Source organism: Pelodiscus sinensis, chromosome 7 (assembly GCF_049634645.1).
Source record: "Pelodiscus sinensis isolate JC-2024 chromosome 7, ASM4963464v1, whole genome shotgun sequence".
NCBI classification, from domain to species: Eukaryota; Metazoa; Chordata; order Testudines; family Trionychidae; genus Pelodiscus; species Pelodiscus sinensis.
Window position 1 is genome coordinate 20,049,574 of NC_134717.1, and position 26,296 is coordinate 20,075,869.

General features: G+C 43.9%; 1 long non-coding RNA gene across 1 annotated transcript; it reads right to left on the bottom strand.

Moving 5' to 3' along the window:
- Positions 1-884: 884 nt before the first annotated feature.
- On the bottom strand, positions 885-26,296 carry LOC142830158 (uncharacterized). The gene is made up of 3 exons (XR_012905145.1): positions 25,797-26,296; positions 24,706-25,590; positions 885-3,974 (listed from the first exon to the last, which is right to left on the bottom strand). It is a non-coding gene; the product is annotated as an uncharacterized LOC142830158 (long non-coding RNA).

The window sequence follows — 26,296 nt, forward strand, 5'->3', positions numbered from 1 at the left end:
ATTCGGAACCCACAGTGGAATATGGTAAAGGGCCTTTAAACATCTTTAGCTTGTGAAATATTTTACACTAAAATCCCTGTTACAGCTAAAGCATTATTGTCTGTTTTCACTTGTGACAATTTGTGTCTAATAATAATTACTCAAACAGACCATGAAAAGCTTTAAAAAGTCCCCAATGAACTAAACATCCCAGTCTAAATTGGAAGTTAAACAAGTGTGTTTCAGCATAGAACAGAGAAGAGCTTTTGAAAACAACTTATAATGCGATAAAAATAATGGGTAGGTATCACTATTAGTTAACAGATCTGTTTTTCCCCCTCCAGGATTGTTTAAATCTGGATTGAATTGATTGCAATGAAATTATTTTGATGATAATAGCTATCTCTATGTAAGATAAGCTCACCATAAGTCTGGCAGAATTAGTTTGTCTGACTCAAATGCAGGTAGCATTATTATGAGAAGAAATCATAGAATCATAGGGCTGGAAGGGTATGTCTACACTGCATCCCTAGTTCGAACTAGGGATGCAAATGGAGACAATCGAAGTAGTTAATGAAGCAGGGATTTAAATACCCTGCGCTCCATTAACATGATATCGCCGGCACGCTAGTTCGAATCACAGCTGATTCGAACCAGGAAGTGCGCGCCGGGACGCGTTAGTTCAGACTAAAGCCCTTAGTCCGAACTAATGTTACTCCTCAAAAAATGAGGAGTAACATTAGTTCAGACTAAGGGCTTTAGTCCGAACTAACGCGTCCCGGCGCGCACTTCCTGGTTCGAATCAGCTGTGATTCGAACTAACGCGCCGGCGAGATCATGTTAATGGAGTGCGGGGTATTTAAATCCCCGCTTCATTAACTACTTCGATTGTCTCCATTTGCATCCCTAGTTCGAACTAGGGATGCAGTGTAGACATACCTGAAGAGACCTCAGGAGGCCATTGAATCCAACTGCCTGCTCAAAGCAGGACCAATCCCAGCTAAATCATCCTAGCGAGGGCTTTGTCAAACTGGGACTTACAAACCTGTGTAGATGGAGATTCCACCACTTCCCTAGGTAACCCATTCCAGTGCTTCACCACCCTCCTAGAGAAATAGTTTTTCCTAATATTTAACCTAGACCTCCCCCCCTGCAGCTTGAGACTATTGCTCCTCTTTCTGTCATGAGTCACCACTGACAACAGCTTCTTTCCATCCTCTTTGGAAACCACCTTCAGGTGCTAAAAGGCTACTATCAAATCACCCCTCACTCCTCACTTCTTCAGACTGAATAAGCCCCAATCCCTTAGCCTCTCCTCATAAGTCATGTGCTCCAACCCCCAAATAATTTTGGTTGCCCTCTGCTGTACATTCTCCAATGCATTTACATTATTACTGTAATGTGGGGAGGAGAGAGAATTGGACACAATACGCCAGATGTGGCCTCACCAGAACCTAATAAAGGGGAATAATCACGTCTCTGGATCTGCTGGCAATGCTCCTCCTAATGCACCCTAATATGCCACTAGCCTTCTTGGCTATAAAGACACACTGTTGACTCATATCCAGCTTCTCATCCACTGTGAGCCCCAAGTCCTTTTTTGCAGAACTGCTACTTAGCCATTCAGTCCCCAGCCTATAACAATGCTTGGGATTCTTCCGTCCCAAGTGGAGGACTCTAAACTTGTCCTTGTTGAACCTCATCAGATTTCTTTGGACCAGTCCTCTAATCTGTGTTGGTCACTCTGGACCCTATCCCTGCCCTCCAATGTATCTATTTCTCCCCTAGCTTAGTGTCATCTGCAAAGTTGCTGAGGGTGCAATCCATCCCCTCATCCAGGTCATTAATAAAGATGTTGAACAAAACCTGCCCTAGAACCAATCCTTGGGGTACTCCGCTAGAAACCGACTGCCAACCTGACATAGAGCAACAGTCCCAACAGTCTAGCCAGCTTTCTATGCATCTTACAGTCCATTTATCCAGTTCCTGCTTCCTTAACTTGCTGGCACTTGTCCTTTTGAACCTCATCAGATTTCTTTTGGCCCAATCCTCCAATTTATCTAGGTCACTCTGGACCCTATTCCTGCCCTCCAACATATCTACCTCTCCTTCAGCTTAGTGTCAACTTGCCAAAGTGTCTGGAGGTAACCCTTTTTTAAATTATTCACTTTTATAAGAATTTAAATAAATGTATTCATATTTTTAATGTGACTTCTTATGGAAGAAAAGATTCAAAACACCAGGGGTGCGTATAACCTATATTTAACATGGAGCTATTATAATTGCAATGTTTATTCTTGAAGTGCTATTTAGCATCACTAATGGTTCTCTGTTTATAACAGTTATGAACCTAATTTAACTGTAAAGTCCGATTTTTGTGCTGTGGAAGGCCTTCAATTTATGTACAAGTCAATTTTTTTCATGGCTGGTATTGGTGTCCAGTTGTGGCATTTTTATTTTTGTTTCTGTTTCTGGAACTAGAGCAGAGTTGCTATGTAAACCATTAAATGCATTGCTTGAAGATTGTTCTGTAATGAACTCCATCTTTCAGCATACAATTGAACTACGGTAACAAACTCAGGTAGGCAGAAAACCATGGAAAAGGCCATGAAATAAACCTCCATCTACTTTAAAATTTCATATTCTTTAATATTATTTTGTGTGTGGAGAGATATCATTATGGGGCTGTCCATGAGAATAGAAATTACCCAGTGCTTGAACTAGATGTTTTTACTCAAAGTTATTATTGCTGCTAGGCATGGTTTGTTTCAATAGATACATCATGTAATCAAGCTTTTTTTATCTTGGTACTTAAGGAATTAGGTACCCTTATCCTAGAAGCAGGGAAACTCTAGGTGTATTATACTATGTGATATTAATTTAGGGAGCCAGATGGCCTGTGTGTGTTAGTATAGATTGTTTGATAAGGGGAGTGTACAGATGCCTGCCCCTGCCATTAAATTGGATGCATAATTGTCTCAGCCAGACTCAGGCATAGCTCTCAATTAGAGGATGACAGGGGTTATAGCTTCCCTCTCCATGCAAGGCCGTCAAAGGCCCTGTAGGGAATATCACCACCTGAGTCCTCCATGAAGAAGATCTAAGTCTGCCACCTTGGGCTACTTCCTATATCTGTTCTCTTTCATCTCAGGGCATGATTCCTTACAGTTCAAACAACCTGGAATTTAACAGCATTCAAATGGTCAGATCCCCAAAAGGATGCCAGCTCCCAATAAGGGTAAGGGGTATGGAGAAAGCACTGTCTACGAGCCTTACAAGCACCATAGTCTCACCCCAGTTTCAACCATCCATGTGTGTTTTTAAAAAGTGGCCTGACTTCCCTCCAACCCGTTTGCACTTCCCCATTTGCACTTCCCCATTTGTCTGGGCTTCTAAGCTCATTTTAACCTACTCCTTCACACTGAGAATGCTTTATAGGCCTGGGATTCTGGGACTCTCTGGGCTCAGCATTTTCCTTTGTTATCTCCATCACATATCACTTAATGAAAATATTAAGAAAATAAGTAAAATGAAAGATTGCTGTGAATAGCATCTCACAGTGATGTTACAGGTTCTGACCTTGACAAATAGTATTTAATAATCCTGCTTTAAAATGCAATCCCATTTAAGCAAATTCTCTCTCAGTTGAAATAAGTACTGCCAGTGGGGAATAGAAGTAATAAATGCCAAACAAATATTCTACAAGAGAATTCAGTTCCTCTGAATGCTTGACCTTGTTTACTGAGTTCAGGAAAGCATTACGATATCTCCCAATCTGAAATTAACTCCATCCATCTCCACGTAGGAGAATGTCTGCAGAGTTGTGTGACTATGAATCTGTTATTTCATGCTGGCTGTGGAAAGGCGTGACCAAACCACCACGCAGTGCAACGGCTGATTTGACAGTGGACGGCGGTAAGCACATTTGAGCAGGACGTTGGCTCTCAGAACCTCAGGAGTAATCACTGATTGTAAAGTCAGGGCTAGTCGTTTTCCTGGAGAGAAAGGGAATAAGAAGCACACTTATTCTTTCATCAAGTAAAAATAACACAACTAAATGTGCCAGAAATATCACATTGCCATTTTGTTGCAATTCTATTGTTTTAATATAAATAGCAAGATAATATTTTAACTACAGTGAAAATAAAGAACTCGGCTAATGTAAAATAATTAACAGGTCTTGCATTTGACCTGGAACTTTGTCCATTATACAAAAAGAATATGTATGCATACAAATCATGCATTTGCTATAAATTAATTTTATTTAATTATCCTGGCAAATACCTTCAACCTCAGATTCCCCAGGAGCATAGACCTTCAGTTTCAACTCTGTAACAGCTAAAGCAAATATATGTGAATTGAGTGTACTGAAGAAGTGGGTAGAAGTATTTATATACCATCTCCACTGGCCCTCAAAGAACTACTAACTGATAGTCCCATGTAATGAAGAACCCTTTTATGGTATTCTACGATGTAATTGGCACTCTCACAAAAGATAAAAAATATGGAATGTGTTGGTGCCCATGCACGCTCACTCCCACCGCACTCTGGATAATTACCTTTGCTCTAAATATATTTTCCCTTCTCTATGCTTCAATAAATACTTTGAGTTTAAAAGCTTTCCTGTAAACCTTAAGAGTGGAAACAACAAGTGTAATACTGGGAGTCAATACATTGCCCTTCCATCTTTAGAGTCCTAGGTTCAAGTGGAACACAGAACCATTTTGGATATTTTGAAGGGACTGAATTAAGAAACATTTGAAGGAATGTTTTGAGAGTCTGTGGCACTAAACCCTTCTCTATTCACACTCTGCAAACTATTGTAACAATCTCTGTAAAAAATATGACTTGTTAAAGTATCATTTGAAAACTAAGTGATCATTAACATTCTTGAATGATGCATGCACACAGGGCTATTAACAGTTATGAATATATGCTAAAATGATGACAAAAGTGTGTTTAAACCAGGCATGTCAGGGGGAGTTGGTAAATTGGTCTGCCTTAGCCAAGGGAATTTGAATTTGATGCTCTGACCAGCCTGATCTTCAGGCAAAGACAATGAATACTATTCAGTAAAGAAAAGCTATAAAGTTAACAAGTGGGAGAAGAAAGAGCACAGAACTGTGTTGCTTTTCTCACAGCCTGAATAAATTTTACTTTAAGAGAAAACCCTCAAAAAATCTATTTGAAATTTTTACTGCTCTATAAAGATGGGGGAGGAAGCTAAATCTCAAGTGATTAATTGAATCAACTGGTTGTATACAATATTATTGTATTATGAAAATGTACAGTGTGAGATCTTTTCTGAAAGTTAATGGATTGAAAGTTAATGGAGTTCACATCTATTTTCTTTTGTTGATAAATTGGGTTTACTTTTGTGTCTCCAGAGAAATATGTTCCATTTGTTCCTCTAAACTATCCAGGTGAGGGCATCTCAAAGCACATGGTTTTGGAAAAATTAAAGAATGGGAATGAATATTCGGGTCACTCTGTAAGCAAGAAAGGCTGATGGAAGCCAACTTGGGGACGGGGAACAGAAGACAGGTTGCTGGGGTCAGAACTGCCAAGCCAGGGCTGTTTTATGGATGGAGAATTTTTAATATTAAGGGCACAGATTTTAAAACATAATGGCACATTGATGCTCAGGATGTGCTTTGCATGCTGGTAGACTGGTGGGCTACGTCTACACTGGCCCCTTTTCCGGAAGGGGCATGTAAATTTCAGCAATCGTCGTAGGGAAATCCGCGGGGGATTTAAATATCCCCCGTGGAATTTAAATAAAAATGTCCGCCGCTTTTTTCTGGCTTTTAAAAAAGCCGGAAAAGAGCGTCTAGACTGGCCCTGATCCGCCGGAAAAAGTGCCCTTTTCCGGAGGCTCTTATTCCTACTTTGAAGTACACTTACTACTGTGTCTACACTTTGAAGTAGGAATAAGAGCCTCTGGAAAAGGGCACTTTTTCCGGAGGATCGGGGCCAGTCTAGACGCTCTTTTCCGGCTTTTTTAAAAGCCGGAAAAAAGCGGCGGACATTTTTATTTAAATGCTGCGGGGGATATTTAAATCCCCCGCGGATTTCCCTACGACGACTGCTGAAATTTACATGCCCCTTCGGAAAAGGGGCCAGTGTAGACGTAGCCGTAGTGAGCATCCCAAGTTGCTACCTGTAGCAGCAAAGCTTTGTAAGGCATCCAGGGTTGCAAGGCAAGTGGTGGCACAATTCTTTACTATCTTGGATTGCACCCTGAACTCTTCAACATGGTCCAAGAGTTTGAAACATGAAACAGTTATTTCAGAATTAATAATCAATATGTTAATAATTGTCTAGGGCAAATAACAAGAGGTAGTAAAGGAATAACAATTTCTTAAAATAGAGGCTAAGTAGCTAAAAGCTAATGCATTTGTGTTCTAACAGAAACTGCCTCACAATATGGTTCAGATCATGACTTTCTGCAGAAAATTATGCAAGGTGTAGAGTTTTGAAAACCAGGCTATGGGAGGGTGAGAGCAGGATAACCCTCTCTACATGTACCTTTCTCAGCCACGTCCATTTCCTGAAATTAAGGTCTAAACATTGGGGCTGTGTCTACACTGGCATGAATTTCCGGAACTGCTTAAAACGGAATACTATTCCGTTTTCAGTTTTTCCGGAAAAGGAGCGTCTACATTGGCCCCGGAGTTATCGTCATAACGATGCGCTTTTCCGGAAAAGCAGAAGCCCGGAGCCATTTTGAAGAGGGCAAAGGCCACCAGACCTTTCCGGGGGCGGGGCCAGAGCACCTTTCAGACACGTGCTTAAGGGGGTCTCGCCGGACAGCTGTTGGTCTCCTGCTCCCGTGCCTTGGGGCCTCTGCCAGGGACTGGCACCCTTCGCAGGGTTGGTGGTTGCCCTCTGAGTTTTGGGGACACCAACCTTTGGCCCCAACTGCTTTTCTGTGAGTTTTGTTTTGTCTGCCCTGCTCTGTCTGCTATGGAGCCATGGGTGGCCATGTGCCTGCTCGGGCCCCTGTTGGGGCTGTACAGGTGCCTGCGGCTCGTGCTGCAGGCCAGTGCCATGGTGTACATGGACCAGGAGGCAGAGATCGCCTTGGACTCCCTCACCAAGGAGGCCGTGGCAACCGTGTGGCATCAGCACCCGACTGTAGACAGGCCCGTCTGGAGTTTGGACAGCAGCACCGACTGGTGGGACCGGATGGTCCTCGGACGATGGGACGACCACCAGTGGATCTGGAATTTCCGGATGAGAAAGCGGACCTTCCTGCAGCTGTGCACCTGGCTCACCTCCGTGCTGCAGAGAGCCAGCACCCGGCTGTGGGCACCCATCCCCGTGAAGAAGAGGGTAGCCATCACGCTCTGGAAGCTGGCCACACCGGACAGCTACCGCTCAGTGGCCCAGCAGTTCGGGGTGGGAAGATCAACCGTCGGAGTGATCGTTGTGGAGGTAAGTCCCAGGGGGAGTGGGATGGGGGGAGGGTGCTGCACTCCAGGCCCAGGGACAGCCAAGACTCCCGGCTGGGTCGCCCAGGGGTTTGGGCCGTCCCTCCCTTGCACAGGCCCGGTGGAGGGGGGGGCGTGCGGCGAGGGGGGCCGTGTGTGTGTGTGTGTGTGTGTGTGTGTGTGTGTGTACAGAGGGAATCAAGGGGGGGGCCAAGGGAGCGCACACTCACCCCTGCTGTATGTGATGTGTTCCCTTGTGTTTCTCTGCACCCTTCTGCAGGTCGTCTACACCATCAACAATATCCTGCTCCCGCGAATCATCCGCCTGCGCGACGTGGATGATACCATGGCCGGCTTCACTGCCCTCGGGTTCCCCAACTGCGGGGGAGCCCTGGACGCCACCCACATCCCCATCCGGGCCCTGGAGTATCGAGCAGGCCATTTCATGAACCGCAAGGGGTACTGCTCCATTGTTCTGCAGGCCCTCGTGGATCACCGGGGCCGCTTCGTGAACATTTACGGGGGCTGGTTTGGCCGGGCACACGACGCCCGCATCCTCCAGAACTCTGGACTGTTTCGCAGGTTGGAGGCGAGCACCTACTTTCCCCAGCGGGACTTGACTGTCGGGGATGTGCCTATGCCCATCTGCGTCGTCGGGGATGCGGCCTACCCCCTGATGCCCTGGCTAATGCGGCCCTACACGGGGCAGCTGGACCAGAACCGGGCCTGGTTCAATGACCGCCTCAACCGGGCCCAAAACCCAGTGGAGCTGGCCTTTGGATGTTTAAAAGCCCGCTTCTGTTGCTTGCTCACCTGTCTCGAGATGGGTGAGCAGAATGCAACAGAGGTCCTGGCCGCGTGCTGTGTGCTCCACAACATTGTGGAGTGCAGTGGGGAGGCCTTCCTCCCTGCATGGGTGGCAGCCGAGGCACAGACCTTGGAACAGCCCAACACAGCTGCCGTCCGCCAGGCACGCCAGGATGCGGTGCGCATCAGAGAGGCCCTGGTGGACATGTTTGCCCAAGCCCCATAGTAGGGTCGCCTGGGTCTCCCCAGACTACTCCCGCCCGACCCTTCCCCTTACCTCCCCCCCAATTGTAAAGCGTCGGGTCAAAGCATATCGGCTGTCATCGAGACTGATCATCGGGGCTGTCATCGAGACTGTTTAGTTAGGGTTTTTCTTTTTAGCTTAGGCTAGGGTTTAGGCCACCATCGCCTGTCCCGAAGAACAGCCACGAGGATTCAGGGTTCGTCCGGAAGGCTGAAGTCAGTGTACCTGATTGCAGTCATCGAGGGATCTCCTGGTTGTTCCTCTCCTGAGGCCCGGAAGGACCAAAGGATTGAGGTGGCCAGCTTTGCTGTCATCTTCCGTCGAGGGATCTCCTGGCTGTTCCTCTCCTGAGGCCCGGAAGGACCAAAGGATTGAGGTGGCCAGCAACACTACCCAATTGTCCTCCCTGTGCCTAGACTATGTTTAATTATCTGTAGTGTGAATCTTGTAACCGTTCTTGCTAGTTTGTTAGCTATGTAAATATAGTTTGTGGTTTACATTTTACTGAAAAGTCTCAGTATTTATTTATGCACCACAAACCACTGACTTAAAAAGCCCCCCCCCCCCCCCGGTGATAGAGTACAGATTTTGTTGTCCACAGTTTGCAACCATGTTAAAGTTAAGTGGCTACTTGGCATCTCACATCATTTTTTACACTAACTAGAGTTACACAATTACCAACACAGGAATGAACAGCAAAATAGAGAACTGTTTATTTACAAGGGAGGGGGGAGACCTTCAACTGGGACAGGGAGGGCGAGCAGTTACTGGGACAGGCGGCCCCTGCGAGCGCTCCTCCGGGGGCCGGCCTGCCCACGCTGGGCAGACCGCGTCGGGGAAGGCTGCACGCGAAGGTGGCCGGGGAGCAGAGGCAGGGGCAGGGGCAGGGGCAGGAGCAGGGGCAGGGGCAGGAGCTGGGATAGGAGGAGGGGCAGGAACAGGGGCAGGAGCTGGGATAGGAGCAGGGATGGGAGGGGGCATGGGCTGTGCTACGGGAGGGATGGCAGGGGCCTGGGCTCCGCCCATGCCATAATGAATGGCATGCACAACATGTGCCGTCAGCGTGTCCATGGTGGTGCGCATCCCTCGGCACTCATCGAGGAAGGCAGCCCAGCCCTCCTGCCGCCACTGCATGTCCCCCTGCACCTGCTCAGCGATGGAGGCCTGGATTGCCTCCACGGCGTTGACATGCCGGCGAAGCAGCTGGTCCCTCTGTTGGAGCCTGTGCCTCCGGGGTTGGCCAGCTGGGGGTGCCGCTGCTGCTGGAGTCGAGGGTCTTGTGCTCAGTCCCGCTGCAGGGAAGAGAAGAAAGGATGGGTCAGTCAGGCAGGCCGTCCACTGTCCCCATACCGCATGCCCTCCACCCCTGAGCCCAGGTGACCCCACAGTTGTGTGGCTTGGGCCCACTCGGTTCCCCTCCTGCCCACGTGTTGTATGTTTGCAAGGAGGACCGCCCCTGGAGTAGGGTCCTCCCTCCAGTATTGTAAGCACCAGTCTGTATCCTGGCCCTGTGGAGGGCAGGAGGGTGCTTGTGCTGCGTTCACCTGTGGAACTCCCTGCCGGTGGAGACTGTGAAAAGCTTTGGGCTAATCACTGGTGTTTGACAGGGAGCGAGATGAATCCCCACGCAGTGCCTGGGAGCACATCTGGCAGAGGCGGTCTGGGCTCTCAGATCTCCTCGCGTGGGATATCTCCTGGACGGAACCAGAAGAGTGACTGGGTGGGGGGATGTTCCATCCTTGCAGCAAAACTCAGGGGCCCTTCTCCCTCCCACTATCCATCCCGCAAGCCCGATAGCCCAGGGACGTGTGTGGCCACAGTGGGGACTTCCCTCGGGGAGGCAGCCAAGGCACCGGGAGCAGGCGAGGGGCTCGGTGGGGGCCACGTTCACAGGACCGTGATGCTGCGGTCTACCCAATAGCAGCTGGCTGTGCCTCACAGCGAGGCATGGGACAGTGTGCCGTTCTCCGTGCTGCACCCTTGGTGGAGCTGCGGGCTCTGGGCTGAGTCCCTGGGGCCCTGGCCGGTTCCAGCCGGCATCCACCCTTCCCCCTGGTCCCGCCGAATGTGTGTGAGCAGCACGGTCCCAGGCGTGCCCTGAAGCTGCCTGCCGCAGCCACGTGCCACTTGGTCACAGGCTGCACGTGGTTGCACGTGTTGCTTCCTGCCTAATGCTACGCAGCGTGCAGCTCACGTGGCCTGAGTGACATGCTCTCCCCCTCCTCCCTCCGGGCACCTGGCTCCCCCCCCCCCCCCGCCCTCCACCCCCTGCCCTCTGGGAGTGCAAACTGCATAAACTCACCAGTGGGTTCCTCCCCGGCCTCGGCCTCGGAGGAGCTGCTGGAGGGAGCCTGCTGGGTGGTGGCTATGCTGGCCTCCTCACTGCCGGACGCGCTGGCGCTGTCTTCTCCCTCCCCTGGCTTGGTGGGACGGTTGATGGGGTGGCGCTGGCAGGTGTCCACGGGGACAGCTGGGGCTTGCAGGGCTGGCTGGCCCAGAAACGAATGCAGCCGGTCATAATAGGGGCAGGCATCGGGTCCTGCCCCCGTACCCTCAGTGGCCCACATGTACCCCAGCCGCAGTTCTTTGACCTTCGAGCGCACCTGCTCGCAGTTGCGGCCGGGGTGTCCCTTCTGCGCCAGGGTCTGTGCCAGCCGCCTGTAAAGGTCCACATTCCGGCAGCAGGACTGCAAGTCGTGGAGACCCTCCTCCTCCTGCCACAGGTCCAGGAGGGTCTCCAGCTCCCCAGTGGTCCAGGATGGGGCCCGGCGTTTCCAGCCCCTGGGGGCTTCCTCCCCTGCGGGTGCAGGTGGCTCACCACCCGCAGCTGCCATGCTGGGCTCAGAGGCGACTGTTGGGCAGCATAGCGCCACGTGGCAGAGCTGAAGCAGCAGGGTCTCCGGCAGGCTCCTGCCACGGGCACCCAGCAGCCTCCGAGCTCTTTAAGAGCTCGGGTTAGCTGGAAGTCCGGGGCTCCTACGGGGTCTCGCGGCGTCCAAAGCGCTTTTTTCCATTTCTTCTGCTTTTCTGGAAAAGCTGTCTACACTGGCCCTTTTTCGGAAAAGCTTTTCCGAAATAAGGACTTATGCCCGAGCGGGAGCAGTGTAGCTTTTCCGGAATAGCGGCTGATTTTGTACAGTAGAGCGTCGTTGCTTTTCTGGAAATTCAAGCGGCCAGTGTAGACAGCTCGCAGCTTATTCCGGAAAAGCGGCTGATTTTCCGGAATAAGTGGCCCAGTGTAGACACAGCCTGGGAGTTTGAGTTTTTGATGCTGAATATGGAAGTGCTGAATAGTTTCAATAGTGTTTGCCTGGAGGGGCAACACACTCCTTCCTCAGAATTTTTGATCCATGGATGGGTTTTTCCCCTTCATTTGTTCCTCCCATGCCAATACTGGAATTACAGTTTCTACCTGCTCAATATTTATTATTTCTTAGCTAGTCGTTTGGATCCTCTGTGTTTGAAATGAAGTGTCACCTATAGTACAAGAGTGTAATTCATGCAGCTCCTACACAGTTGGACTTGTTGACATCAGGATCTCTGATCAGTAATCTTGCAGGTCTGGCAGTGTGAATTATGAACCCAGACATGTGAGTACTGCTGAAATAATGGTGGAGTAATGAAGTATAAAACCTGCCTAGAGGCAAAGGAGAATATGGTGAAATTCCATCCATCTCAACTAGAAAACTGGGTTCCTTCTCCCAGGAACCAGGAGAAGTTTCATCTTTAGGGAATGACTATGGTTAGCCATTGATATTGTCCATTTAACAGGAAGACTAGCAAATTGAGTTAATTGATAAAGGAGGTTGAGTGTTTTTAGGGTGGGGTTTCTTCCAAATTATTAAAAATAGGTTTGACACCATTTTTCATTTTTTCAGATAAAAATCAACAGTAGGTTTTTAATCTTAATTCTTAAAAAAAATATTTTTACAACAGAGGGAGAAATCTGACTTCTCAGTTTTTATACCCTCCTGTCTTTTTTTTTTCTATCAGTAAGGTTTAAAAAAAGTTGCTCAAAACTACTTTCTCTAGACTGGAAAAAGTTAGAACAAAATTTTTAAAAAAGCAAATTTTCTTCTGTTTCCCTTTTTTTGTCTTTAAAAATGGAAAAAGGAAGAACATAAATATTTGAATGTGAAATATGTATTCTAAAGGATAAAACGTTTCTTTTCATTCAGATAATTCTGTTTGGAATGTTTTCATCAAGAGTTTTCATCACTAAAAATCCACTTTTTTAGTTTATATTGTGATTAGTTTCTAAGTGTGTCATGTTCACGAGAGCTAATATTAAAAAAATGCTGAAATGAAAGTATAAATAGCATTTTTCCTTTTGAGAAAGGAGAACCATTTCTATCTGAATCTATATGGACCTGAACACTCAGAAGGTATAAGTGAGTGAGTGATTGCTTTCTGCTATTGCTTTGTTTCTTAGCTGCAGAACAGAACTATTGTAACAGGCTGGAAATTATTTCTGATGAGAGTAATTACATAAATGTCCTGGAAAACTGTTATCTTATCAGATTTTTTTCTGAGGGTCAGACTTATCTTATCTTATCTTATCTTATCTTATCTTATCTTATCTTATCTTATCTTATCTTATCTTTTTTTTTTTTTAACACTGGATTACTTAAGATAAGCTCAAACCTTAGATACAATAGTTGCAAAGAAACACAAACAACAACCAAAAAATTTGCCAGTTTCACAACTTCAAACCAAAACAGAGAAAAAGATAGTAGTAAAGTTTATATGTGAACTGAAAGCAAGTTAAGTACACTTCAGTAATATACACCCAGTTAAATTTAGCACCAGTAATAACAGCTATTCCTCAGGAACACCTTGGAATGCTGCAGATTTATTTGCTACATAGTCTGCATCTTACTAGGAGCAATGCTTGACTTGCAAGGTTACTAAGATATGTATTACAATACCAAGACCTTTGAACACATAGCTAGAGAGGCGCATACCATGTTATTGATAAACACGTCCTTTACTAAACCTACCTTCTGCACAATAACCTATGCATTCTTGAGTAGGTTGCAAGAGATAAACAAAGAATTTTCCACAGTTTCTAACTGAGGCTACATCTAGGGTGTGTCTAGACTACATGCCTCCTTCGACGGAGGCATGTAGATTAGCCAGATCGGAAGAGGGAAATGAAGCCGCGATTAAAATAATCGCGGCTTCATTTAAATTTAAATGGCTGCCCCGATCTGCCGATCAGCTGTTTGTCGGCAGATCGGGGCAGTCTGGACGCGATGCCCCGACAAAGAAGCCTTTCTTCATCGACACAGGTAAGCCTGGTTTCACGAGGCTTACCTGTGTCGATGAAGAAAGGCTTCTTTGTCGGGGCATCGCGTCCAGACTGCCCCGATCTGCCGACAAACAGCTGATCGGCAGATCGGGGCAGCCATTTAAATTTAAATGAAGCCGCGATTATTTTAATCGCGGCTTCATTTCCCTCTTCCGATCTGGCTAATCTACATGCCTCCGTCGAAGGAGGCATGTAGTCTAGACACACCCCTAGAGTGCAGGCTTTTTGAGCAAGAAGCTTTTGTCGGAAGAGATATTCCACAGAAACGGATTGAAAAAGTGATGTGATTTTTCAAAAGAGAGCATCCAGACTGCCTGAATGCTCCCTCGCAAGTAAGCTGTGATTGCTATGGACAGAATGGCCAGCAGGGCACCTGTACTTTTTCGTCTTCCCTCTTCTTGCACAAAAACCCTTCTTCCTCATCCACACATGACTTTTTGCGCAAGGGCTCTTGTGCAAAAAGGCATTCTTCCTCATAGAATGAGGATTACCAATTGCGCAAAAACTCCTCTGATCTTTCGATTTACTTGCGCCAAAATGTGCTTGAGGTGTGGACGTGCCGCGATTTTTTCCGCAAATACTCTATAGTGTAGACATAGCCTGAGATAGGTATCCAGAACAAACAACGGTCTTCAGTGCTTCCAAAGAAGAATTGCCAGATAACAAGCTATTTACTGCCCCTCTCCCCCAACTCCCGAATTGAGAGGGTTTCAGATTTTAGCAAAAGCCACACTGGAGCTTGTGTGCTACATTTATTGATCTGAAGGTGAACATAAAAGAAATAATGTATAGCAACCTACAGTGTATTTGTTCCGTGGATGTGTTAGCACTTTGAGTATAATCATTTAAAACCAGGATTATCAGATCATTCAAAACAGGAGTGCACTAAAAATTGGACACTAATTTGTATTTCACTGAGGCTGTGTCCAGACTCAGGGTTTTTTTCGAAAAAAGTAGCCTTTTTTCGAAAAAACTTCACCTGCGTTTAGACTGCAGCCGCGTTCTTTCGAAATTAAATCGAAAGAATGCGGCTTTTCTTTCGACGGTGGTAAACCTAATTCCACGAGGAAGAACGCTTTCTTTCGAAAGTGCTCTTTCGAAAGAAGGCGTTCTTGAAAGCAAACAGGCTTTTTAGAAAGAGAGCATCCAGACTCACTGGGTGCTTTCTTTCGAAAAAGCGGCTTGCTTTTTCGAAAGTTCCGCGTGCAGTCTAGACGCTCTCTTTCGAAAGAGGCTCTTTCAAAAGTATCTTTCAAAAGAGCCTCTTTCGAAAGAGGCTTGCAGTCTAGACATAGCCTGAGAGGGAAGATGAGTTTAGATAGGGATCATCTCTAAAGCTCATATTGTTCTGTATGCACCAATTTGTATGTAGCACAGGTGAAGTTCTGTCAGTCCCAGGATATTAGAGAGACAAAATGTGGGAGGTAGTATCTTTTATTGAACAAAAGTTGGTGAGAGAGTCAAGATTTTGAGCTTTTTCTTCTTCAGAAGAGCTCTGTGTTGCCTGAAATTTTGTGTTTCTCACTGTTACAAGTTAGGCCAATTAAAGATATGACCTTACCCACTTTCTCTAGTAAGCACCAACCATGTACTAAAGCATTTCTGTGCATGTTTATTTGAAAAAGAATAGACTCGGAAAACTGGGTTCTCTGATGTGTTACGTAACACATTTTGTGCTGCATATGCCACCTATGACACTTCATCCCCAATATTAAAGGCGAGGTGAGCATACTAATAAAAGGCAGGGAGGGCATAATGAGGAGAGCTCTCCTATGTCTCATCCTCCCACTGCCATAAGTTCTGGACTGACCTTACACAGAAGTTGCTTCTACTGTAACTTCTACTACCCCCTGCAACCACTATTGTGCCTGAGTTCTTCCCTTCTGGGAAGTTTGTGTACAATATAAAGGATCTTACTTTAATTTCTTGGGTATTGCCTTCGAGCTTTTTATTTATAGTTTGAGTACAGGAACTAGGACCTGAAAACACAAATATGGCCAATTACAAACCATATTGTAATAGGACACTAGGCCTGGGAGGGGGCATGTGCACCCATCTCAGTATGCCTGCTAAGCTCTTTTAAAAGCAAGAGCTATAGTTAAAGCATATGACTGAGGAAGCTAGTAACCTAAGAAAACCAGACCTAAGATTTCTTTCTTCTTAGGCAGAGGCAGCAGACAAGAGAGATCTGGAATCACGGAAGCCCTAGGGTTGTCAGGAAGGGACCCTAAAAGGTAAGTGAAGTTCTTCCCATCCCAACTTGTAGGGGCAGGAAAGACTTCAGGAGGATAGTACCTACTGAATGCTCCCTCACATTCCTTGTTTGAATTCTGGATGTGGCATTGAATTTTTGGAAACAGGACAAGTTCTGAAAACAAGGATGCGAAGAACCTGGTAGCTGGGACTACATGTTTCCATTCCCTCTGGTGAGTTTTCACACTTGCTTATATATGTATTACAAATGACAAACACAGAAGGGATTCCAGGTCTTTCAAGCGTCCCCAAAGAACTAGAAATTTCCATGGAGGACTGAAGTTCATGTATGGTCTGTGTAACTAATCTCTCTGTAGTGAGTTCATTACCAAAAAATCTAGATGCAGACTGTACTGTATTGATGATCACTTTTCTTTTTAACAGTTTACATTTTATGACATTCTTTATCCCAAAGGATTCACATGCACTATAAAAATTTTACATTCAGTGCCATGTACATATTATTGACTTGCAGGGAAATGTGTTCTTCTTTCTCTATTAGGAGTTCAAGGAAATTTCTCTTTGCTTGCTAGTTACACATGTGGGTGATCAGAGGTATTTTTAAGTAAAAATTCCTTTGTCAATTTTGGAGGTAATCTATGGTAGTAGTTTTAATTATACACTTTGATATTACAGACCTGTTCTGGATTAGAAGGGAAGAGGAAACATTTCATATTGAAACAGAAGAGGTAATTTAGTAGGCAGTATATAATCACATATATTTGCATTTCCTGGGACATTGAGTCTGATTTTGGTACACTTGGGAAAAATGCCATGAGATCACTAATGAGACAAGGTCAGGAACTCAATTTTATATCTCATCAAAAGGATATTATGTGAGCACATTGGCTTCGTATTGACTCTCAGTGAAAAGTGGCACCTACAGAATGCCATGTTATACCCAGCTGAGCCTTAATTTTGTAGAGGGCTGAGGCGTCTTACGTTAGCAATCCAATGAGCTCACAGCTAAAATTAGTATTTTCTGAGCATGTCGTTAGACTAAGGTCTTGAAGTATGAGTGTGGAATGTATGAAATAATGTTTCAGTTATATTCTGTGTAAGTGAGAGTTCCTCTTTACTTTGTAATTCCTAAGCCAGGGATGGTGAGCTATTCTTCTTTCATCTGAGAGTCATACGATGTTCCAGGTAAAGTGAAACTGGTGACTTGGGGCTTTATGTCAGGGATTAAATATGATTTTTAGAAAGTCTTTTTCCACTGGGACAGATTTTCTAGTTCCTTCTTCAACAACAGCTCTTTTGTAGCATAAGTACATTTACATATGATAGTACAGTGAGCTCTGAGGTTAAAGGATAACCTCACGTCAATCCATTTCTGCCTTCTCAATCTTAGTTGACAGTCACACAGCCAAGAAGGCATAATCAGACAAAGGGAGACTTCATGAGTACTGGAACAAAAATGACTGAGAAAAAAATGGCCTGCTATATGGTATGGTCTAATTTTCCTTTGGTTCTGATTATCATCGTCATGTTCCAGAAAACAAAGTTGTAAAAGAAAAGTACTTATTTTTAGTGCTGAAGAAAGCAGCAGGAAAACATGGTGTTTTACGGAAATATATATCTTTCCCAGAGAAATTGACAAATTCATGTCCCTGATTCTGCAAGCAGGGAGACCCATGTGCCCATGTAGATCACCTTTGAAGTTAATGGGGCTCACAGATGTAGGAAGACACCATCAGAGAACTGCTTGGCAGATGAAGACATTGGAAGAAGGGGAAGGGATGTTAACTGCAATGTTTTACATGAGGGTTCTAGGTCAGCATGTTGCTTATTTATTAATTTAAGTGCCAGCTGTGTTCCTGCACTGTACAAAATGAATATATGAAGAAAGTCTGCAGAACTTATCATTTAAAAGGTGATAATTAATCTAAATTGCTTTGTATTTCTGATACATTTTGAGCAGGCAGTGCTATTGACCAAGAATAAGGAATTAGTAACTTAAACTAGGATTCATGGGAGAAGTCAGATGTCCACTGCAACAAAAAAAGAAAGGAACAATTCAGGAAAAAAGGGCAGATATCAATAGCTAGCTTCATGACCTTGCTAAGTCACACAGATGCAAAAATACCTTTGAGGATGTGGGCCATAGATTGTGATATTTGTCTTATTCAGGTGAACTAGCCATTGACTTCAATGATATTACTAATGTGATGAAAGGTGGTATGATAACTACAGAGACAAGTAAAGTGTAAGAACTAGCATAGACTAGATAAAGATGTGAAGTGTGAAGACCATTGTAAAGCTACTATATTAGTTATATGTATTGTAAAGATCCTGAATAAAAGTTGCTATGGAAGGAGAGCAAAGTACTGCTAGAAGCTGAAAGTCTGTGTCTCAAGGCAAGTATTCTCTCTGTCAAGCTGTAAGGACTCTGTAGTAGTTTTCAGCTACAACTCGAGGGATAGACAATGAACTATGTCCCACTGTAAAACAAGAGTCTAAGAAGAACAAGCCCAAATCTGTAAACCAAAATTAGTGGAAGGCAAAGTGGGAGTAGCACACAGCAATAGCTTTCGCTCCTCTTTATATATTGCTTCACCTCAGCAGCAGCCATACAACCTATTAGGGGCTTGTCATCAGGACCTACAGTCATCCCCTGGGATGAGATTCATAAGCCAATGTCTGGTTTGTACCTTTTCTAGCTTGTAAAATAATGAAGACTGTCTGGAGGACAGGAAGGATGCTGCTGCAGAAAGTATTCACAATACTAATAACACTGACCCTATAAGGTTACTACAAGCTACAGTGGTGCTCTGGTTTACTTACTAGGTTATTGCTGAAACTCACTATTAATCTTTTTTTAGAATTAGATATTTTAACACAGATAAATATAAATGCAAAAAGAGATAGTGACTCATACATACAACATACTAAATTTAGGCCAGATTCTAGTGATTTCCTGTAGAATATCTTCTCTTGTCTGAACACATTAGAATGAATAATTTGAAGATCTGCCATATTAATTCATTGCTACATATTCATGTGTTATGCCCACAATACCATCTACATGTTTTGTTAGTCATTAAGGTGCTGCTAGACTATTCATTGTTTTTTAAGTTTATCCAGTTACAGACTAACTCGGCTACCCCTCTGAAGCTTTTGGCCACAGTATGTCACTGTTGCTCTATTATGGAAGGATGATCTTGTGGTGAAGGCACTGGCTTGTCTCTATTTCTTGGCTGTCTGACCATGGCAAGCCATTTAAGCTTCCTGTGCCTTAGTTTCTCATCTGTAAATTGGGGGTAATGGTATTTGCCTATCTGGTATTAAGAGGATACATTCATTAATGAGGTATTTGGATATTGCATTCATGAGGGACTTATGGATAAGTAGACAGCTGCAAGAGGATTCTGGCTGTTAACAAAAAAAGATTAAATGTAAGCCATATAGAAAAGGAGTCTGATTCCATAACTCACTTGTCAGAAAATCGAATACCAAAATTATAATATAGCTGTCTTCTTTTTAATTTTTTTCTTTACTATAATTTTGAGAGTACATACAATGCTCAGGCAGGTATGGGAGCTATAACACTATTCTAAGCCATCTATCCCACGGGTAAGCTTTTTGATATGGCACAATTCCATCTTACAATACCCTTGGCCTTCTCCTGAGTGGAGACCATCAGTTAAATCTGATTGGGCTAAATGGGTGCTTTTTTTTTATAACATGCTCACATTGGGAATTGGGATGAAACTATCTCTTCATTTTACACTTGCTTAAAGATAGAGCGCAAGAAGACAGGGGGTTATTCTAACAAACTGTGATTGGATTACACATATAGGTAGAGTAAGACCCAGAATTAGACCAAACTCCAAAATGTAAGTCCAAAATGGATACCTAAGTCCAAAATGTAAGCAGCACTGAAATCCTCAAAACCCTTGTCAGTTGCTGCCTAGCTGTAGAGGCATCTACATTTTCACTGTAAAATTCCCTATACACCTAAATTCCTGCTTCTGGGCATTGGATGAAAGCACACTCTGCCTCTGTCTAGGCCATTCTCAAACTCTAGTGTGATCCTAAAATAAGGTGAAGATTGGTATTTAATTCTCACTGACTTTCTGGTCGGTGCATATTTAATTATTTTTACATGGCCCTTCAACAAGTTAGGTTCCCACACTAGAATAGTCCAACAGGATGGGAAGGTTACCTGAGAGATGGGAAACCTAAAGTTAAATCCCATCTACTCATCTAAGGGGTGGGAGGATTGAACTAGGGTCTATCACATCCTGGATGAATACTCCAACCACTGAACTAAAGGTTAGGTTATAGGGAAGACTGCTATCGCTTCATTTCTTTTTCCTACTCCCAGTTGTTTTGTGTGGCATTAGGTAAGCTCTGTGAGTGCCAGACAGACCAAGCCCAAGAGGAAAGCTAGTAATGGGATGCCTTTGAGAAGGCTGCCAAGGCTTAGGTGTGAAATAGGTGTCAGCCATCAATGTGCATGCCTAGTAGCAGAAATGCAGGTACCTTGGTTACTTTAATGTCAGAGACACAGGTACTAAGATGCCTTAGACTCCTCCCGAGATCCCAGTGAGACCTACATTTTATGCTTTGGTGCCTAAAGTGGGAGTTAGGCACCCAAGTTCTCTGTTGGATCTCGGCCTTACAGCCTCAGGCCCCAATTCTGTAGTGTAACGGAAGGTCTCCTCCTTCTCGCCATGCTCCTGTTGATTCTGTGAAGTTAGACATGTGCCACAATTCTTCCAAGAAAAGAGCATAGGCACCTCTCTCCCCACCTGGATGTAGGTGCCAATTTCCACAAGAAGTCACAAACTCTTACAAATTTGGCATCTTCTGATGACTAGTTTAGGTGGGTCCTTGTCTAGTGTGTTGGCTTTTATGGATCTCATTCATAGATCTCTATCTCTTCCAGTGTACTGAAGGGAGAGCTAATGGGCCTAATTCAGGGTTTATGGACTCCATCCAGAATATCCCCAGCTGCCTGTAAGGAGCTAGGGATGAAGATCTGGGTCTATGAATTTGCTGGAATCCTCTCAGTTGTCTCTATAGTGTTCAGAAATATACCAGATAATGAACCCCAAACAGCTATGTTTGATTAATTGACATTCAAAGATTTACAGAGGCTTGCAGTGGTGAAAGTTGATAAATTACTGGACTAAACGACATTGGTGCAAACTTCAGTTTACATCTGTGCTGTGCATCTGCTTTAGGAGTTTTGCTGTGGAGTGATTTATGTCAATGAAAGCTTCTGTAATGCAAGCATGCTTGGAGTATGTCAACAACAACCTCCCAAAAATGATACCAATGGAAATAGGTAACATAGGAGGCCAGATCCACTGATGGTCTTGACATCAAGGACTATAATATTTGACCCCTGAGGCAGTTCAGATTAGATGTTCATTAGCTCCAGTTTGATTTTATTTCACATCAACGACTAGTACCTACTGATAACATTTAGGATTTGTTTTGTGATGCAGAGAACATAATCCTTGAGGAAATATTTTCAGCCTGGCATGAGAAAAGATCTCCAATTTTTATCCTTGAATTTAAATTGTCTTTTAAGATGATGATTATTTTGCCAAATATTAGGATGACTTTGTACACTGATTAAGAAGATGCAAAAAAAAAAAAATCTCCCACGATATTGAAAGTAATATTCAATGATTAACACAAAAAAGGAGTTGGAGGCTGCCTGTAATAGCATGGCTGGCCTCTTAAGGGCTGGTGTTATCCATCCTGTGATAGCAGCAATAGCAACACCTGAGAGAGATCAGGGTGCTTATTCCATAAAGAATAACAAAAGGCTGCAGAGAGAGAGAGTGTGTGTTATTGCGCGCACGTGCGTGCGCCTAATAAAAATGGATGATTTGTGTCTGGATCATTGTTGGTAGCCAGATGTACAATTAGCACTCTACACCCAGAAATTTCTGGAATTAGGTGTGGTAGATTTGGTTGCCTGAAGCTGGAGTCAGACTCCATGAGGGTAATCAATCAGGACATTTGCTTTTAAAAAGGCCATGCATGGGCTGGAAGATGCTGAGCAGAAAGCAGGCTGTTTCCCCTAAGTCTGAAGCATTTTGCTGTAGGGTTTTATTTAAAAAAAAAAACTATAAATTTAGCTGTGTGGTTGGTTAATCAGCTGACTGGTTAACAGTGATTTCAGGAAGAGTCTGCACGAATTTCAGTTTCTGATTCTTATGAGTCAATGGGGAAAGATATTGCTTTTGACTCGGCAGACTGTATAGATTTGGTGATCAAAGGATCTAACTGAGATTCAACCTAAGCTTTTTATTAGGAAACCTGTTTCATTATCTCATTTATGCTTTTTATTTTTCTTTTGTTTTCTGTCTTTTAATTTTGATGCCGCTTTAGTTCTCTGTCTGAACATCATTTTGTCACTATTAACATTGGTAATTTCTCTCTGCATTCTTTCCCTTTCCTAGCTATTCTAAGATTAGTAGATGGTTTGGCAGTCCCCCCACCCCAAGCAGTGAATTTGACAGGTCTTTCAGAAGTAACTGTTGCTTGTATCTGTTAGCAGCAGTCTGGACATTTTTGGGCACAGATAATTGCAAGTTGGTGTTGTGTTCCCACTTGACTTGGCTTTTGGGAGGCAATTTAGGACTATGCCTACGTAAAAACTTGGAGTACATGCTGTAATTGGTTAGCATTGTCAGAGAATATAGGGGGAAAAGAAACAGGTAACAAGTTCAGTATCATCCCTTATCCCCCAGCGGTAATTCAAGAGGCAGTGTTTAAATTGGAAGCTATTTCAATCAAAAGTTAATTTTGCTATTGGAAGAACCTGGATAGCACCTGGATCTAAGTCATATTAGACCAGAGATTCAGTCCATATTCACTTATGAAGGGAGTTCTCACTTTTATTTCTTGCTTTTTTAGTTTTTCTGCTTTCTTTATTCTTCTTTATTTAATTAATAAGGAAGAGACTATCTCTATAGATGTGCTGTTCTTACCCTTAATACTGAAGTTACATATGACTCATTCCAGTATCAGGATTCTAATCTGCAGATTTCTGCCCTGCTGTAAATTCATTTTTTCTCCTAAATATGCCTGAGTCACTTGGTTCTGATAGCCCCTGCCAAGATTTTCTACATGGCCATGAAACAATATTCAGAAATGGCAACACTTACATTAATGTTCATAGAGCAGGACAGTCAGTAGATTCTCAAAAGAGCTTTACAAACAATGCTCATTTAGGCATCTAAATAGCCAGAATTTAAAAGAGTTCTGTCTCCCATTATGCAACTAAATGATAAGTTCAGGTTTCCCAGTGGGACCATTGTTCTGATTTGCTTAAATTCTTTAATAAGGCAATGTCTCAATTTCTTTGTTGCAGTTTAAATCGCGTTTGTGTTCAATTGAACTGCATGAGATAAAACCTGAATTCAGGCCTAATACTGCATAGAATTAGTGAGTTCATTGTATTCATTGATAAACAGTTAATTGTATCCACCTGATATCACCTTGATGCATGTCACATTTACATAGTACAAGGCAGTGCTTATGTTATCAAGAGGAATGTCTGAATGACGCTCTTAGCTCTCTGTGGGCAATCTGTTATAGAACATGGATCATATTTGTTGGATGTATTCCTTTTCTTTTTTCCTTCAATCTGTTTATGATTTTGTCCCTGCCTTGTTAATTAAAATCAGCTCACTACAGCCAGTGATTGAAATGTCTAATAATAACTGCTTATTAATGGGTTGAAGCTGGGCTGTTATTAATACAAATTATTTTGTTCCAGACATTCTGCTCAAATTAATTGGAAAATCAAATTAAATGCTGATTTAATTAAGTGGAATAGAATGTAGAGGATAAGAATTAGAAGGTGAATATCTAAAAGAAGCACATTCTTCCATGGCGATGTATAAAGGTGTAATCCTTCATCAATAGGATGAAACAAGTATTTGCTGCCATTCAGATAAGACTTAAAAATCCAGAGTTAAGAATTACAGTGTAAGAGACTAAACAAGTGAAAAAATCCTACAAACTTGAATAAAGGACTTGAAAAAGGGGAGATTTAAGAAACAAAGGAGACATTGCTAAAGATACATAGTGCAGATGAGTGATACCAAATACTGAAAATTACAGAATTGTAAAGATAACATGTAACACAAAGGCCTTCTGGGTGTAGTGTACTGGCCTATCTAGTGGCACTGAGACAATTTAGAGAGCCTTCTCGACAGCCTTAGCTGAGAACAAGTTGGTTTTTAGCTCTTGTGGTCAAGGCTCATGTACTAAAGTTCTAGAGGTCCCAGGTTTGGTTCCACCTATTGGAATTACAAATGTATTCATTTACTTGAATAATTGCACATATATAGAACAACCTGAATAAACAAAATGTTTTGAAAAATGTCTTCCAAAAGACTAAGATGCAAATGTATATTTTATACTTCAAGTTTATATAGTGTATATAATCTTAAGAACCCCAGAAAAGTGACAAGTATGGAAATCACTTTTCTTTGTTTTAACTAATCATGCACAGTTAGCAGTTTCTCTTACTTTAAATGTATAATGTTGTTTTCTAGCTTCTGAATGTTCTGAATGTTACATGGTTTCTAATCATATTTTTAAAGGGATTTTATATTGAATTTTTCATCTTCAAGTGCTTTTCAATCATCAATTAATCTATTTTTCTAAAGAATAGACTTTCATAAAATGTTAAAAATTATTCATACCTTATACCATGGTTCTCAGTAGCCTCTTGGTACTTGATGATTCGATAAGAATACAATGAAGTTAATTTTTCACCCATTGTACATGCAGCCTGAATTTGGTCCATAAACTCTGTTTTCTAGGTTTCAATATTGTATATATTAACTCCACCTGAAAATAGATAGCATTTTTTTTGTCCTTTTTCATAGTTGCATGCCAAACAACTAGCTTTTTAAAAATGTTTTTGCAATGAAGTAACTAACCTACTCCATACATTTTGGTTTCTACTCTGTCATTTATCACTTACACTCTTTTCACACTGACGGTACGTCTACACTGCATAGCTATTTCAGGATACCAGAGTCATCCCGAAATAGCTACCCCACATCAATACAAGCTGCTTTTTATTTCAGGTGGGGAGGCATCTGAACGTTGCCTTGAGATGCCCAAAGGCACTCGCCATGACCATGAGACCTGCTCAGCCTGTCATTAAAGTGTTCCTTGCTGGGGTTGAGGTGTCCGACGTAGGGCTTCAGGAGCCAGAGCATGAGAGGTTAAGCCACTTCCCCCAAGATGCCCAGTGGCATGACCAGGTCCCTGACCCTAATGGTGCGCTTAGGGAAGAAAAGACCTCCAGCTGCTGGAAGACACTAGAGTTGCAGAAGGTACAGCTGTCATGCGCCTTCCCATACCACCTGACAAAGGTACCAGTAAACTGCCCATGGTGGTCAGCCAGGTTCTGCTGAACCATGAAGAAGTAGCCTTGCAGTTTATGTAGAGAGATGTCCAGTGGTTGGGGCCTGTAAGAGGATGTAGGTGCTGTTAATAGCCTCCCTCCCCCACAGTTGGGGAAGCCCATTGTGGCAAAGCCAGCTATGATGGGGTCCAGTGATGATGGCCCTCACCACCTACAGAAGGAGGGAAACAAACAGAGAATCACAGGGGTGCTAGAACCATCAGTAGGTCTTCAAACCCAGCCCCTTCCTCCCCCCCAACACCAGGAGCCACCCACTACAAAGCCCATCCCCTGGCAGAGCTATGTGAGGATGGGACTGGAGAACCGCCTGGGGAAGGGGACTTCTCCACCTGGGACAATAGCCTGGGACTGCCATACCTGAATGACAAGAGCCCCGACGGTAGACTTCCCTACACCAAAGTGGTTTCTGACAAATAACTGTCCAGTGTGTTGAGGTTCTACACAGTGATGGTGACCCAGTTTTCCAAGGGGATGGCGGGTCACATATGTGTGTCCTGTCACATGAGGGTTGGAGCATGCCAGGCACACAGCTTCAGAAAAGTTTTCTTCCTCGGGTGGAAATTCTGGAGTCACTGCTGGTCATCCCATTGCCCAATAATGAGCTAGTTCCACCAGTCAGAACTGGTGTCCAGCTGCCAGAAGTGGTGGTGCATGGTGGGGTGAAGCTGGGAGATCTGTGCTCCCAGACAGGTGGTGAGGGTCTCCTGAATGAGCCAGGAAGGCAGCCTTCAGAAACTTCAGCAAAACAGATAATGGTCATCGTGTGCCCAGAGGCAGCTCCAGCTCCATGTCTGGCAAGCTGAGGTGTCCACAAGCAGAACCACAGCAGTCAGAGCAAAGACTTTGCTTTCCCTCAG